The sequence below is a fragment of the Bemisia tabaci genome, chromosome 2 (genome assembly GCF_918797505.1).
Source record: "Bemisia tabaci chromosome 2, PGI_BMITA_v3".
Classification (NCBI taxonomy): Eukaryota; Metazoa; Arthropoda; class Insecta; order Hemiptera; family Aleyrodidae; genus Bemisia; species Bemisia tabaci.
The window spans coordinates 12,140,422-12,155,495 of record NC_092794.1 but is presented as its reverse complement, the minus strand read 5'-3'; the positions used below and the strand labels follow the sequence as shown (position 1 = coordinate 12,155,495).

The 15,074-nt window shown below is 42.2% G+C and overlaps 1 protein-coding gene across 1 annotated transcript in view; it reads left to right on the top strand.

Moving 5' to 3' along the window:
* Nucleotides 1-14,721, top strand: part of LOC109033743 (toll-like receptor 7) — a 46,958-nt gene extending 32,237 nt beyond the window's left edge. The window contains exons 2-3 of the mRNA XM_019046499.2: nt 1,600-1,830; nt 14,477-14,721. The gene's annotated coding sequence lies outside the window, so the exon portion shown is untranslated. The remainder of the gene's footprint in view (nt 1-1,599; nt 1,831-14,476) is intronic.
* The last annotated feature ends 353 nt before the right edge of the window (nt 14,722-15,074 follow it).

Below are 15,074 nucleotides of genomic sequence, written 5' to 3'. Positions count from 1 at the left end.
CTGAAAATTTCAAGGAAAAGTATTCATAACCTGCCTCAAAAATAAACAATTTATCGAAGGAAATTTGGCAACTCTCGATTGTCCATACGGCGTTCTTCCTTAGCACGGCAGAGTGATCGTTTTTACTCACTGCCAAACGGTCTTAAAACGCTTTATTACTTACGCTACTTCACAAACCCTCGAATGTTCCGTTTTCCACCATCTTTTTTACGAGTTTATTCTCGGAATTACGTATTTTCTCTTAAGCACCGATATTTTCCTTGCTATTTCACTGAAGCACAAATCGAGAAATGAATGCACTTTTCCGTTCTTTGTAATTTAGTATGACGGGTCTTGCAGAGACTTTATTTATATTTCAATTTGAAGGAACCTAGTTTTGAATTTTCTTCCGTAAATAGTGTTCAAGAACTTAGAAGTTCGGACGTTGACTAACACCTTCAAGCAAATCGAGGAAGAAATCGGAAATTAACTCACGGGCTACTAAAATATTCCCTTTGATAAATTTTTGTCGCCTATTAATAATAAGGAGAATGGCCATTGAGAAATTTCAAACTCCCAAAATTGACACGTATGACACGCCTAAGGCCGATTACATTTGACTTTAAAGTTGAACCTTCCTTTATTTTTCTTTCAAGTTTTTCCCGATAAAAAATGGCCAAATACCAAAATTTTGGACACTTGGGCTTTGTCTTAGAATATCGACGGTTTCCTCTATCACGACGTAGATGCGCTCGACGAAAACACTGATTTTATCCGAAGTCTATTGCGAGAAATAGAGGCAGATCTCAGATTTCGCCCGCAAAATCGAGTGTATGCAACCTTGGCCTACTTCAGAGTTAAAATAGTTGCATGTTGGGTTCGAACCCAACTATCAATATTCTTCCACTGTTTTACGCTCCGCGATTTCGCCCGCAAAATCGAGTGTATGCAATCTGGCCTACTGCAGAGTTAAAATAGTTGCATGTTGGGTTCGAACCCAACTAACAATAATCTTCCACTGTTTTACGCTCCGCGATTTCGCCCGCAAAATCGAGTGTATGCAATCTGGCCTACTGCAGAGTTAAAATAGTTGCATGTTGGGTTCGAACCCAACTTGCAATATTCTTCCATTGTTTTACGCCCCGCGCATTGTACAAACGCCGGGTTTATCTTTCGAGAAGGCAATTTCCAAGTTGTCTTTCGATCAGTTGGTTTATATCAAGTTATTTCGTTTGCAATGTTTTCTCTGTGTTAACCTATACAGGAAGTTACTCGGGACATTCTCGGCTGATTCCAATTTCAAAGGGGGTAATGAAATTCGGTTTTTGGCAAGGGTTTAGACTCCCCCCCCCCCCCCCCAACGAAACATTAAAATTCAAGAAGCGATGTTATTTTACTCTAATAGATATATATCAAGCCGCTACCTTAGCGCACTAGAGCGCTCTGCCACTCCAAATCGCCATCGGAATCGATCCTCCCACAAATCATTGGGCTGATGATCCATTACTTTACTCCATTACGTGTACTTTACTCTAGCCCATGTTCAATATTAAATTCGTCCTGTTTTTTGATGTTTCGCAAAATCCTAATCTTGGTTGTTTTTCTTTGGTTTGTCTTTAGATTTAGTCAACGAAATGGCCGACCCAGTCGGGAGCTAACCGAGCCCGGGAAGGGCCGGGGCGCGGAGCGGCAGGAGTGCCCTGCCCCCCCTCCCCCTCCCCCGGACGGAAGCTGCAGGCCAGCCTCACTCTCGGACCTGGCGCCCCACCCCAGCACCGGCTCCCGGCTTCGAGCATACTAGCTTAGCATTTCACATTCAGCGCTTTAACCTCCATCGCCCGCAATAGACAAGTGAGTATCTTTTCAGCCTTTTCATGATATTGGAAAAAAAGATTCGCTCGTTAAACCGGTAATCCCGAGTACCTATATAGAAAGAGTGTTGGAGCTCCAGTGGGCAAAGTTTTGACTTGAATAAACTCCAGGAGTTTTCTTTATTGCTGATCCAAAAGAGGAATTTGCCGTGAAAATCGTCAATTTTCTCAAATTTTTCATGATCCGGCCCCCTTTTTTCTGGTTGTGCCGCATGTAACATCCAAGAATGGAGAAACGTCATAAAACTTGTTGGGTATGACGTTTTTCGATTACTTTTCTACCACGAACTCTGTACACGGGACTATAACCAAATCTGTATAATTTATTTTTTTTAGCGGCGGGGTAGTTTTTTCAAAATCCATATTTGAAATTTTGGAGAGCAAGTTTTTTCATCTCGACAGGGCTAATCTTCTTCGGGTAACTGAAAAACGCGCCTACACAGGAAACATCCAAGCGTTTCTCTAATACGAACGCAGTAGAGCTTTCCCGCTTGTTTTCAGTGTGTTAAACCGAGAATATTGCAGCTCCTAGAACTGGACGTATTTATGCCAAACGGAACTACGTGCATTGTGACGTGAGCCCTATTATGCATGTATTCTTATGGATTTCGAGGCTCATGTCTAAATTCACATAGTTCCGTTTGGCAGAAATACGTCCAACTTTGTGAGATTACGCTGGAAAATCGTGGCCGATTTGCAACTCTGTACTTACGATTCATACAAACTTTTTTCCTCGGTGCTCGGCGTTTTTCCCGAGGACAACAGACCAGGATTATCGATGGTTCCCCATAGGGCGCTATGGTAAAGAATCGATTATCAAGATGTTCATTGTGAACACCCTGTTTATCGATCTTTTTCCACGGGTTTAAATGGTGGATCAATCGATTTATCGCAAAGCACGCTACGTCACTGACAGACAGATAGACAGACAGACATGAGAGTGGAGGAAATTGGACGGGCTGAGTTTGTGGATGTGAATCATGGCCCGGGGGCATTGTCGCGTCATTGGTGGCGACCGAGGGCTCAGCTTTTCGCTTTTTCCGAGTGGGAAATTGGAGCGAGTCGGAATCATCGGGCCTGGGCAAGTTTCATTATGACAGTAATCCACCGAGTTGGGCACCACGCAACGAGCCCCCGCCATCGATCCTAATTATAAGTTCAAATTAAATCCAAGCGCCCCGACACTGTTGCCAAATGGAACCGGGAAAAAATCCCTCGGGATATTTCAGAAAAGGCAAGCCTTTACGGTAGGAAAAAGTCAACCATACTTCGTCATGTGGGAATTAGAGCAAGGAGTAACCTAAACGCGCGGTTGATATTTTTCGGTTAGTTTTTCTCTGGAATCCATTATTGGCCAAACCTTTAAGTTCTAAGTTTGCAACCTTAGTGAAAATCAGTCAGTGTCGCCAGCGGCGTGGCGTGAATGATCGATCATCGATATCTCGCCATTTGAAGCTATGGTAAAGAATCGACTCCTAAGCTGTTCGCTGCAAATACCCTGATAATCGATCTTTTTTCATAGGTTTGAGTGGCGTATCAATCGATATATCGCAAAGTACGCCACGCCACCGAGTGTCGCTACTCAAGAGTCGCAACCTCTGAGTGACATCGAGCAAAATGAGAGTGCATTAGTTTAGCTGGACACTTAAGTCTTAAAAATTGCGATGTACAAAAATAGCGACACATAGTTTTTTTCATCATATAATTCGCACAAAGTCAGGATTTTCAGAGATTTTCCTCTGTAAAAGCCAGAAAATACTAACATAGGTAATGAGAGATCGTTTCCCTCCTCTTTTTTTCTCTTTTTTTCTTTTGAAAAAAAAAAGCCAGTGGTAGTATTACAATAATTCTATTTTTACGAGTTCTTTACATCAGAGGTCATTCTCACCTTTGAGGGGGAAATGAAGGAAATGAAAGGAATCAATGGCATCAGTAGAGTTAGGGATTCTGTCGGTATAATTCGGAAAATTGTGGAAAAGTCAGGGAAATTTGATGCTTAACTGAACTTGCAACCCTGGAGTGTTCGACCACTCCGTAGTTGCAGTTGCATAACCTCTGAATCCAAGGAGTATACGATTTCACGGTTCAGTTGATGTAGAAGCAGGGTGAAGACCGGTTAGAAAATAAGTATCAAATCATCTACGTCAAACGAGGGTGAAGGAGGAGGAACGGAGATAAGGATAGGGTGAAAAAAAGGGAGAACAGAATAAGAAAAATCCTTTCTGTAGGGGAATAAGTGCATGGAGCCCCAGTAGCTCCAAACCTAATAGGTAGATTTGCCTTCATTTGAAAGGGTATGCAAAATGAGCGCCGAGCAGCCTTTAAAGTGGTATTCATTAGCAGTGTGTATCGGACCACAAGATGAGGTCAGACTTCAAGGATATAAAAATGCTTTTTTTCTCCTTTGAAGTCCACGTCAATTACGATGGACATTTAAACATTTCCAAAAACTGGAAAGAATCAAGTCAGCGTTTGCCGAATTTATCATATCAAACCGTCCGCTAGGCGAAAAATCAAGAGTTCGCTCAAGGCGCAAAGTCGACAACCGTATCTAATGTGTCATGTTGTAGGATGGAAAAAATCTTGTCACTTTTCTGGATTGTTTTGCGACAGCTTTGCGAATGCAATATGTATTAAAACTTCGTAAATTTTATGTACTTTCAATAACTTGGTTTGCCCTCGCTGATTTTGATTTTCTCGAGCACTGGAAAAAAAAAAAACACATTGGATCTAGAGTCCAGACTCTTGAAAACATTGACAAGATTAAATACTCTTGATTCAATCGGATTTTTGCTTGAATCAAAACGAAATCCGCTTAAATTAAGAGGCTTGCTTCTTGATTTAAGCTAGATTCTGATTGAATCAAGAGTGCTTTTTCTTGTCGATTTTTTTAAGAGTCTGGACTCTAGATCCAATGTGTTTTTTTTTTCCAGTGCGAGCTGAAAGTTAGAATGGACTTTCTCCCAAGAGTTGATTCTAGGAATCCTCAATGTTCAACTTTGACGGAGGGGAACATGTTATATGATAGCTTGATTCTCACCCTATCCAGGGCTCCATTCAAAAGGCTCGCCACTCACAGCAGCTTCAAGTTCCTCGCTCGAAGCCCCCCCCCCCCCCCTCACCCTTTGCATTCCGAGCGTAGAATTCCTAGTCCGAGTGGGTGCAAATACCCCGCAGGCGGTTGGGTTCATTTGAAAAAAGCTGAGCAGATTCGCATTCGTATTCGCAGTCGAGTGAGAGAACAAGTTTCTCGGACGTGTATGAATTGGCTCATTGCGAGGGTGCAGCAATTGAGAGCCTCGCCCGAAGAACCGCGTAAGCTCCGCGGGGACCCCACGGCTCTTAAGACGTTCTTCCGTCCGGTTGTTCAATTGCAGAACGGAGCAGTAGTGCAGTCATCCATTCGCTCGCGCAGAATGATATGACAACAACATCACGCTAAAACCCGACGAGTGCGTTTCCGCATGGGCCCCGGAGCACTCAAGAGCGCTTACACGCCAGGTCTCATTAGATAATGACCGTGTGGGGTTCGGACTTTCACCATTCCGTTTCGCTCCCGCTTCCACTTCGGCGTTCGGTCCGTACTCCGGAGTGACCGCTGGTAATGCTTCGCGGCAGGAAGAACAGCGTAACTCCATTCGGGCGCCTGCGTATCGATGCGCGGTTTCTGGATCGAAGCACCCACCGTACGAAGTCGCAAGCTCTCCAAGGCCGCCCCCCGCCTTCTGCATCGTACACCTCTCTCACGAACTTTCGGCCACTCGGTTGGAGTCCCGCTCTAAATTTTTCAACGGCCAGCGGCGATTCTCCAAGTTGGCATCAACGAGTTAGGCCCCTTTCAACAATCGGAATATTTTTGGAGATGTTTGATGGGTCAAAAGTGTAATGGCCTGGTTACATGCTCAAATTTCCGTCAAATTCCGATCAAAATCACGACCAAGATGGCGGTCGAGAGTTATCTAGATTGATGAGTAAAATTAATTAAAACAGCGTGTTGATTGAAATGAGCACGAAATAAGCACGGTTGTGTGGAAATCAGATGAAGGATGAGCCCCACAGTTTCATCATCTACCATCAAATTTTTGCAGGCCGCAGAAATTTGATGGTAGATGGTGCGCACCAGTCACCATTTGATCGGAAATTGATGAAAATTTAAGCGTGTAACCAGCACATACAAATTGTGGCACACAACGATGATAGATCACTAGAATAAATCATGAATCAATAGAGAATTTTCAGGTGTCTGAAATTTGATGAATTTCGTGTGTGAGTAGAAACTACTGAATGGGCTGAACACGAGGATACCCTTGGTTTATGAATTGAACAATTATTGGAAAAGATATGACAGAATGATCTTAATCTGCTAAAATACGTATGATTAAATGGGAAATGCCGCCGGATGACGTCACTAGGCGGTGCATTTTCTCACTTTTAAATCCATTTTCATACTATTTCCCTTATCAGAAAAAAATTATAAAAAATACTGCGAAATCAGCTCTTTAAGCACTTGCAGATGAAGCACTAACAAATTTGCATGCAAATTCCCCATTTAAGACGAAGAGCTTTCGATTGTGAGAAGCACTCGGAAGCATCAACCATCAACGCACTCGGCGTGAATTGTTGTAATCCAAGTGCATCCGAAATTAAATCGAGTCCGTGAACCTGAGAATAGCACGGTTAATGCTAATCATCCTGTGTTAGAAACGGTGTACGCCACGGGTATAGGGTAATTGGTTCTTGACGCTCTCCGCGCAACTGTACATGTACACAACTGCCGAAACATGCGTAGAAACACAACATGAATACGAGTTATATGTTCTAATTGGATTTACTTTGAGATCCGATGACGAGCTCCCGGCTCGAAATAGTCGGCACTGAGGACGAGGATTAAAATCTCCTCGAGTTGTGTCACACAGCACGGTCACCCTTTAATCTTTTTTTCGGGGTGGTTTTGGAGTTTTGAGGTGCGTAAAATCTGGGGCGTTCATCGAGTTGATGGCGAGTCTCACAGAATCGTTCTGAGAAACAAGAAATATGGAAACTCGAACCTAGGAAAGAGATAGGGTCGTAAAACCGGAAATTTTGGTTTCGTCTCATCTACAATTTTCTATTAAATCATCCAGAACTCCCCTCGATCTTTGTATTTAAAGCCAGAAGTACTGATTCTATCCAGTGGCGTGGCGTGCTTTGCGATATATCGATTTATCTGCCATTTAAACCTACGGAAAAGGATCGATAAATAGGGTATTCGTAACGAGCACCTAAATAATCGATTCTTTACCTTAGCTTCAAATGGGGAAATATCGACGATCTATCATTCATGCCTCGCCACTGATTTTATCTGATACAGATTTTTTAGTCGTCCAACCCGAGTATGGTTGAGAACCAAGGGTTTCACTACAGCGGTGGATGACGTCAAAAACCCTACTTTTGAATGGGTGATATCTTGGCTAATATTGAACGTAGAAAGTTGCTATTTAGATATATCGTATTATTCTTCGCTAACTTACAAGAATCAAGCCTCAGAAACACGATTCTGTGACCAGCGCAACTGACTTATTATGACTCAGGTCTCCACAAAGCGGTTCAGTAAGAAGGATGAATGTTTTTGTCGAGAATGGGTTACATCTTTCCCGATTTTCACCGGCGATATTGGAGTTAAGTATTAGCATCAATCGATCGAAAATTTCATCCGTTCCGCAACTTTGAAGCGCAACGAATCTCCAAAAATCTGGCAAATGAGCTGAATCCCACGGGCCATTTTGCAAGCTCAGTTTCTCGCGACGACCTTAGGCAAATGGATCCCTCCACCCACGCGGTCGATGGAGACGGAAGGGGGGGGGAGGAACTTCCTGACTGGCACTTATATCTCACACTTTGTGTATGAATTTTAATTCCTGCGAAACGGATGAATATGTAATTACTCCGGGTATGATACAGGGTGTTCACCGCTTCGCCGCGCGGCCGATCCGGAATCCGGTTTGTCGACTGAGAACGGATCAGCTCTGCGTTGCGCTCGATGCATGACTGCTACAGAGTGATGAGAAATAATCAGATCCTCCTCACCATCGAGAGACACCCGTAAACTCTATAAGGGGTCGTCCATAAATCGTCGCCCCACTGGCGTACGGGGGTATGTACAGTTATGTTTTCAATTAACCATAGTTAGTCGATTACTATTACCTCATTTGTTCATTGAAACCACTCGCTTCCACCATTAGGCTCGCTCTATTTGTCCTTTGTCCCGTTTGTCTTTCGCCTTGTCTATCAGTCTCAAAAATCACGTATCAGGCACTCCTGGCACCCTTCTCCCTCCTTCCCCAGGATCAGGACCCCTAACGTTACAGTTTGGAACTAAAGAGCTAGATCCCGAGTTAAAATTCGAGAAGCAATCAAAGTACCTGTCACATAATCACGGACTAAATAGTATGGAGAGGTGATAGAACCTTGTCCGTTGACCCATCCCGCCGAGTGACAAAAGGACCCGAGTGGACGTGAAGTTAGTAAATAACCAGTCCATGACGGAGTCAATACGATTCCACGAGATCAGTTTATTGCTCGGGACTCGCAACCTCTCCCTCAGAATTGATTTATTCGAACGGATTCTGTTGGAGTCGGTCCAAGCGCAGCATCCCGGTCCTGCGGTGGCGCGGCATTCCCTCGAGCCACGCTCCCACAGACGGCGCGCGACGCCATGTCAATCGCGCGGCAAAACCGGGTGCAATGCTTTTAAACCTGCCTGCGGCCCGATTATTGAAATTGATAGACAAAGCTATTGACTAAGGAGACCTAGGGAGTATAGAGCGATTCTATTGGTTGAAATGGGTGGTTCCTGTAGACTAAGGGGGTCAATGATGGACTGACTGTAGGGTCTCTCGTGGGTTGCCATTCGTTAGTCTATTCCTTTCCTCCTTTGTCCATTGCAACCACTCGCTTCCTCCAATAGGATCCCTCCAAATCCCTTTTGTCTTCTTTGTCTATAACTTTGTCGACCAATTTCAACACTCAGCCCGCTGGTGCCACAGACGTCTGCGATGCAGATTGTCTTGTCCGTGCTTCTGTGTTTTAAAGAGATCAATAACGCCCAAATGTTCATATTTTCGAGTCTGCCTCTTTTGGTGCACCTATAGTGGTTGTAGTGTCGGCTCCTGAATTAGGAGCTTCCGGGTTGCCGAGTAGGAACTCAGGGCGGCGAGACTATAACTCAAAGCGCAGGATATTTGAAGTGAATCAACTGACTGATTCAGTCATAAAAACAAAAGTCACCTTGTATGAGAAAAAGTGAGAGGAACGGAGAAGCATTAAGTGCTCGAAACTTGGCATTGTTTCAGTATGTTTCAGTCGGAACACCTGCGAGTCTACGGGAAAGCCGCGCTTGCTGCTGTCTTGAGTAAAATGGCGCCCTTTCCTGCCAATTTTATCCTTTGAATGGAGAATTTGCAAGGGTCTGAAATTTGATGAATTTCCTGTTTAAGTGGAATCCTCTGAGTGAACTGAACACGAAGATACCCTTGATTCATAAATTGAGCAATTATTAGAGGAGATATGACAAAATAACCGATTCTGCTAAAATACATGTGTTTAAATGGGAAATGCCGCCAGATGACGTCACAAGGCGGCACATTTTCTCACTTTTAAATCAATTTTTCTCCAATTTCCCATGTCAGAAAAAAATTATGAAAAATATTGCGAACTCAGCTCATTAGGCACTTTCAGATGAAGCAATAAAAAAATTGCGTGCAAATTCTCCATTGTGGTTTTTCTATGTCCAAAATACATCCACGCAATAATGAAGAACGCAGCACACCCCGCTGAATTGCTAACTATGAAATGAAAAAGATATTTTGATACAAAATAATGAAATTGGTCGATTTCCAATCTTCTGAGCAATATCTGAGAGTCTTTTGGACGCCAATCGACAATTAAATGCCTCCTTTTGGGCTACACTAGGTCTATTTTTACGAAATCTTGTTTTTGCTTTCAACGGCAGAGTGGCAACGAGGGCAACTCTACAATCTTCGAACACGGCCCCGCGGCGCGCGCGGTTGGCCTGGCGTCGCGCGCTGCCTGTGGAAGCGTGGCTCCACCTCGCGTCTCGGTCCGATCCATAATCGTCCGTTCAGGTGGATGCGGTCCGGGACCACATATTACAAAGTTAAGGACGCTCCACAAAAGCTCACTCCCGGCGAGGAATTCCAGCGCGGAAAAGTTCGGCCGCTTCGAAATTAATCTCCGCGAAGATACCCCGGTTCATCCGAGGGTGGAGAATGTGGGATCGCCGTCGGGGACGGACGTGAACTTACGGAAGCCCTCGACCGTTGTTTTTTCTTTTTTTAAATCGGTTTTTGTGAAGAAATTCTGTAATCGCAGAGGTATCTCCTGATTTCCAATCAACCCGTCCCTTCCTTACTTCCTGGCGAATTCATCCGGAAATGTGCATCCGGAAGACCTCAAAATTGATAGGAGGGAAATTCTTTCCGGAATTTTTAGTTCGTATTTCGGTATGAAATAATTTGGAGTCGATCTACCGATTTTTAGCTGAGCATCCTATTCATCCCTTTTCTTACCCACTAAGAGGTTGCCATTATCCAACCAGAGCGTGTTCCTTTTTCTCTCCCTATTCAGGATGCTTCAACATCCAACAATAATAAAGAGTTCTATCTTGTTCTAGGATTGACTATCTTCCGATTTCAGTATCTCCTCGAAACATGACCAATCAGTTATTTTTTCCTTCAATGAAGACTCTGGAAGTGTCTGAAGTTTGATGAATTTTATTTATTAAAATGAAAACCACTGAGGAAACTAAGCGAGAAGAGGTCCTTGCCTTCTACAAATAAATTAAACGATTTCTCAAGGTGTCATTAAGTAGATGTAGAATGCTCTAATCTGCCAAAATAAAATAGAGTTTAATTTAAAAATTCCACATTATGACTGCAAAAGCGAGTTCTATGTATGTAATTTTCTTTTACCTCCCATATTAGAAAAACATTGTTAAGGGATGGAGTAGGTATGTTCAGCTCGTGGAAGCTTTTATACGTAGCAATGTCATCGTCTGCGAATGCGAATTTTTCATCCAGCACTAACGCACCCTCAGCATATTACTGTCAATGATTAACTTCAATAAGGAGTCTTAATTCAATCAGGTGGTCCAACACCGTTTTGTTCACATACATGGCGTCAGTTGGTACAAATCTCTAACTTTCCATCCCATCTTCTCCTGCTTCCCCAAGGAAAAACACGAGCTTAACTCAATATAATGCGACAGTACGCTGTCAATTTCCGATTATACTCCTGATTTGGGGGCGTATCATCTTTCATGTCTCAAGATCAAGAGTCTCCTCTTGTTTACCAAACACCGGGGCCGCATCTTCCGAATTAAAATAAAATAAGCCGATTAAGCGCTCAAAAAATTCACTCATTTAGCCCGCTTATATTCTAACCTCCACGCTCGGTCGGTTTCCACATTTTAAAGGGTTTCCGTTCGCCGCAGCTAGCTCGCTCGGCGGTGTGAATAAAATAATCGCTTTTGAATTTCAAATCTTGTTCCTTCTCGGATCTCCCCCCCCCCCTCTCCCGCTTTAGGCCCCCCGCCTTGAGAAAAAACGCCGCTTGAGCATTCGAATTCTGCCAAATTTTCTCTGATAAAACGATTTATTTTGATCTCTTTGGTATTATCCAGTTCAGTAAAATTTGAATCACGTTTATTTATTTATTTTACTGCTTCTATTTTATTTCTGCTTATTCTACATTAAAAGAACAACTTAATTTGGGAAAAAGACCGCAAATGAAGAACAAAGAATAAACAAAACCCGGAACGTTTCAAAATAGTTACCATTTCATTTTCAACCGGAAAATGAGAGAGGAAAATTTCTTTTTAGGATTTAAATACTTTCTCCATCTGGAAGGAGAGCATTTAATAATGAAAAATAATCATCTTTGCAACATTTTCGTAAGACTGCATTGTCTGAAAATCCTCCGTGAAAATTAAGGGCGAAAATCAAAAGATTTTCCGGAAAATTGTTATTTTATAACCGTTGAGCATTTAATGTGTAATGGTTATCTTTTCAATCTGTTTGTAAAACTGCGGTGTCTGAAAATTTTCAAGTAAACTAGAACAAAAGTAACTTTTCAACAACGAAAATTAAGGGCGAAAATCAACAGATTTTCCGAGAAATGGTCTTTTCGTTAGCGTTAAATTTGGCAGCGTTTGAAAGCTCAAGCGGCGTTCTGCCCGGGCAGAGTGGAAGTCGTTTGCCGCTCATTTTGATGGATCGATTCACGCTTTCAACGCAAATAGTTCCGTCCGATATTTAATAAAATGCAACATATTTTTTGCCCAGCGTGTATATTATCTCGGGGTAAAAAAGCTGATGCCCTATCCGGTGGCTGAGATTAAAAGGATTAAGTATTAGTGATGCGAAATGAAGTGTTGAGTTCGATCGGTCGTGACGAAGACATATCCCTCGTCTCGGGCGTTTCGTGTTCTTGCTGCCGGTCTGTGTTCGTGGAAACTGGTTTCACGAAAACTGATCTATCAATTATTGCCGTCGTAGAATGTGTGAAGAAACGAATATTCGACATCAAAGTGGGCGCTATTTCTATGTTTTCGTTCGGCCCAGCAGGCCCAGCACCGGATTAGATCCAAATACGTGCACGCGGAAAATAAATTGGATGGTCTTGGGCAATGAAGACGTATCTGTAGATAAGTTCTTAGAGTCCTTAACGAAAAAATCCTATGTGAAACAGTTTAGGACTACGCTCGAACACAAATCACCACAAAAAAACGCTTGTCCTCACGATTAGACTCGTGAGCAAAGTGAGCATATAGTTACCCTCACCTATATGATTCCATTTTCCAATTAGGAACTACTGTTTTTGGAGCATTTACAAACGAATAATGTGCTACTAGTTTGTTTATGCAGATACGTGCCTTTATGAGTAACCTAGAAATATAAGTTATTTATTGAAAAATGCAGTCTACTTTTACATTTTATGTACATAGTTTTAAAAGAAAAAGCTTTAAAATAATGTCTCCATCCACTTGCGAACTTCAATTCAGTCTTGAAAGAACTATACTGTAGTTGGAGTAGTACCTCATCAAGCCTCGCCACGTGGATATAGTTCTCAACATTCACGGGTCTGCGATAGTTGCTTATCCCAGGTTTTCACCTTAGCCACGATCGGCGCTCTTACCTAAAATTTTGACACGCCTGTTATTTTCCTGTGAGAATCTGAAGGCTCCAAGCACTGAAAAAGTAACATATTTTCAGTTACTTAAACACTTTAGTCATGCGTATCCTATTCAAATTAATGAATGATTGTTCGACGGCAAACCAAGGCTGGGAAGCACCCGAAAAATTTTGAAACTATGATCGTCACAAAAACTGAGTTCCCTCATTTCGTGGTCCTGGAATAGGTTTTATCTCGAAATCAAGACGGTGTCCAATATATGTCACTATATTTTATATGATTTCATTGCGCCGAAGAACAGGCTACAAGTGACATTGATTACATTAGTAATATTCTGATTTTTTGCGTTCCTCCTGGTGGGTTATTAGGCATTTAAATTACTTCCAGTTGATCGCCCAGAATATTCAAAATAGCGAGCCTTTTCTACCCAAAAATAATTGATACGGAATACTCCGAAAAAGTAGTTTTTTTATTTCCTCGTGTGTGATCGCTGTGTTTTCAGCATTTTAATTAATTAAAAAAAATAAAAATAAAGAAAAAGAAAGAAGAAGAAAGAAATGTGGTGAGCTCGAGGAAGGACAGGCTTCTTCAAAAACCACAGCTTAGTTTAATTCATGTTGACCACGCATGAATGAACCGAAACGAGTCGACTAAATTTTTTCTCTCGCCGTTTTTTTTCTTCTTCTTCTTAATCTCTGATAGCTCGCCGTAGCCAGTTTCAGCTTTCTTTCTTTTCTCAGCAATTAAATTTCCTTATTTTCGCGTGAAAAATTCTCACATTCATTCTTTAGACTCATAAGGGATTCCATCTTTCAATAAAACTAAGCTCATGGATCGACAAATACGCACTAATTGGTTTGGCTTAGGTCCAGTCCTGATATCATTGACTTATAATCGTAAATCGTGCCTATAGCATGAAGACTGACATTTGAGTCGGACGTTTTAGAATTTTATAAATTACCACCAGTCGTTGAAAACTATTGAAAGATTCTGCTCAAATTCCTCAGGAAAATCCTTAGCTAGTTCATCAGTCCTTCCGTTAGACACTAGATCAAACCTCCTGTTAGCATGCCATCATTTTTCTTTGAATGGCTCGAATCCTAATCTCAACCTAAAAAGTCTGATCGGTGAAAAATCTGATGCTAATAAAAAATTCATTTTATTTTTGCCTTTACTTCAAAAGTATTTTTGTTGATCATCCTGTTGACCTAGCAGAGACCAGCTATGCTGTCTTCTTCTAGGGAAAGTAAATAAACGCCGTTTCAATCAAAACTTTATTCATTACTCCCTTAATTTCGATAAATTTACTATAGTAAATTACTAACTCAGTTAGTTGTGGTTCTCTGCCTTTTCAGTGTACTTTTTTCAGTGTTTTTTCAGTGTTTCTTTCTGTGTTTTTTCCGAAGTCTAACCTTTGGATTTCTTTTTTTGTGCAGGTTCTGTAGCCGGACGAGGACCCCTGTGATACTAGCATTCCGCTCTCGGACTGAACCCATCCGTACAAAGTCTAGAACTTCGAATCCGGTCTCGCCTTTGTCGGACCCAGCCGCTCAGAATTTGAATTGCTAAGTGGAAAACACACGATGATCTCTTTATTTTATAAGATTTAGTTTATATTTTTATACGTTTATCCGATTCATGTGCCTATACATTAATAAATTTTTCGAAATACTCGCTGAAACGGCGTTTTTCTCCTTTCGAATCCGAGCCATGCTCCCGTTCTGTCCCGAGATCTGATGCCTCAGCAGATCGATTCAGGTTGCGGATTCGCGTTCCCATAACCCGATTCCGCTTCCTGGGTTCTCTCTCGTTTTATGCATTCGGGTTTCCGATAGCTCAACAGTTTTCCCAATATTAGTGGATTATTACTTTTTTCATTTCCTCTCCCTCGAAAACTCAAGTATCGAATGTCAGTGATCACGTCATGCAAGAACTAGCTCCGCACTTTTCCATGTCGCTGCCGCTGTTTTTCCTCCATTTGAATCCATTTACAGACAGTCGATCCTGTGAGAAGCAGTCTGCCTATACTGCCGT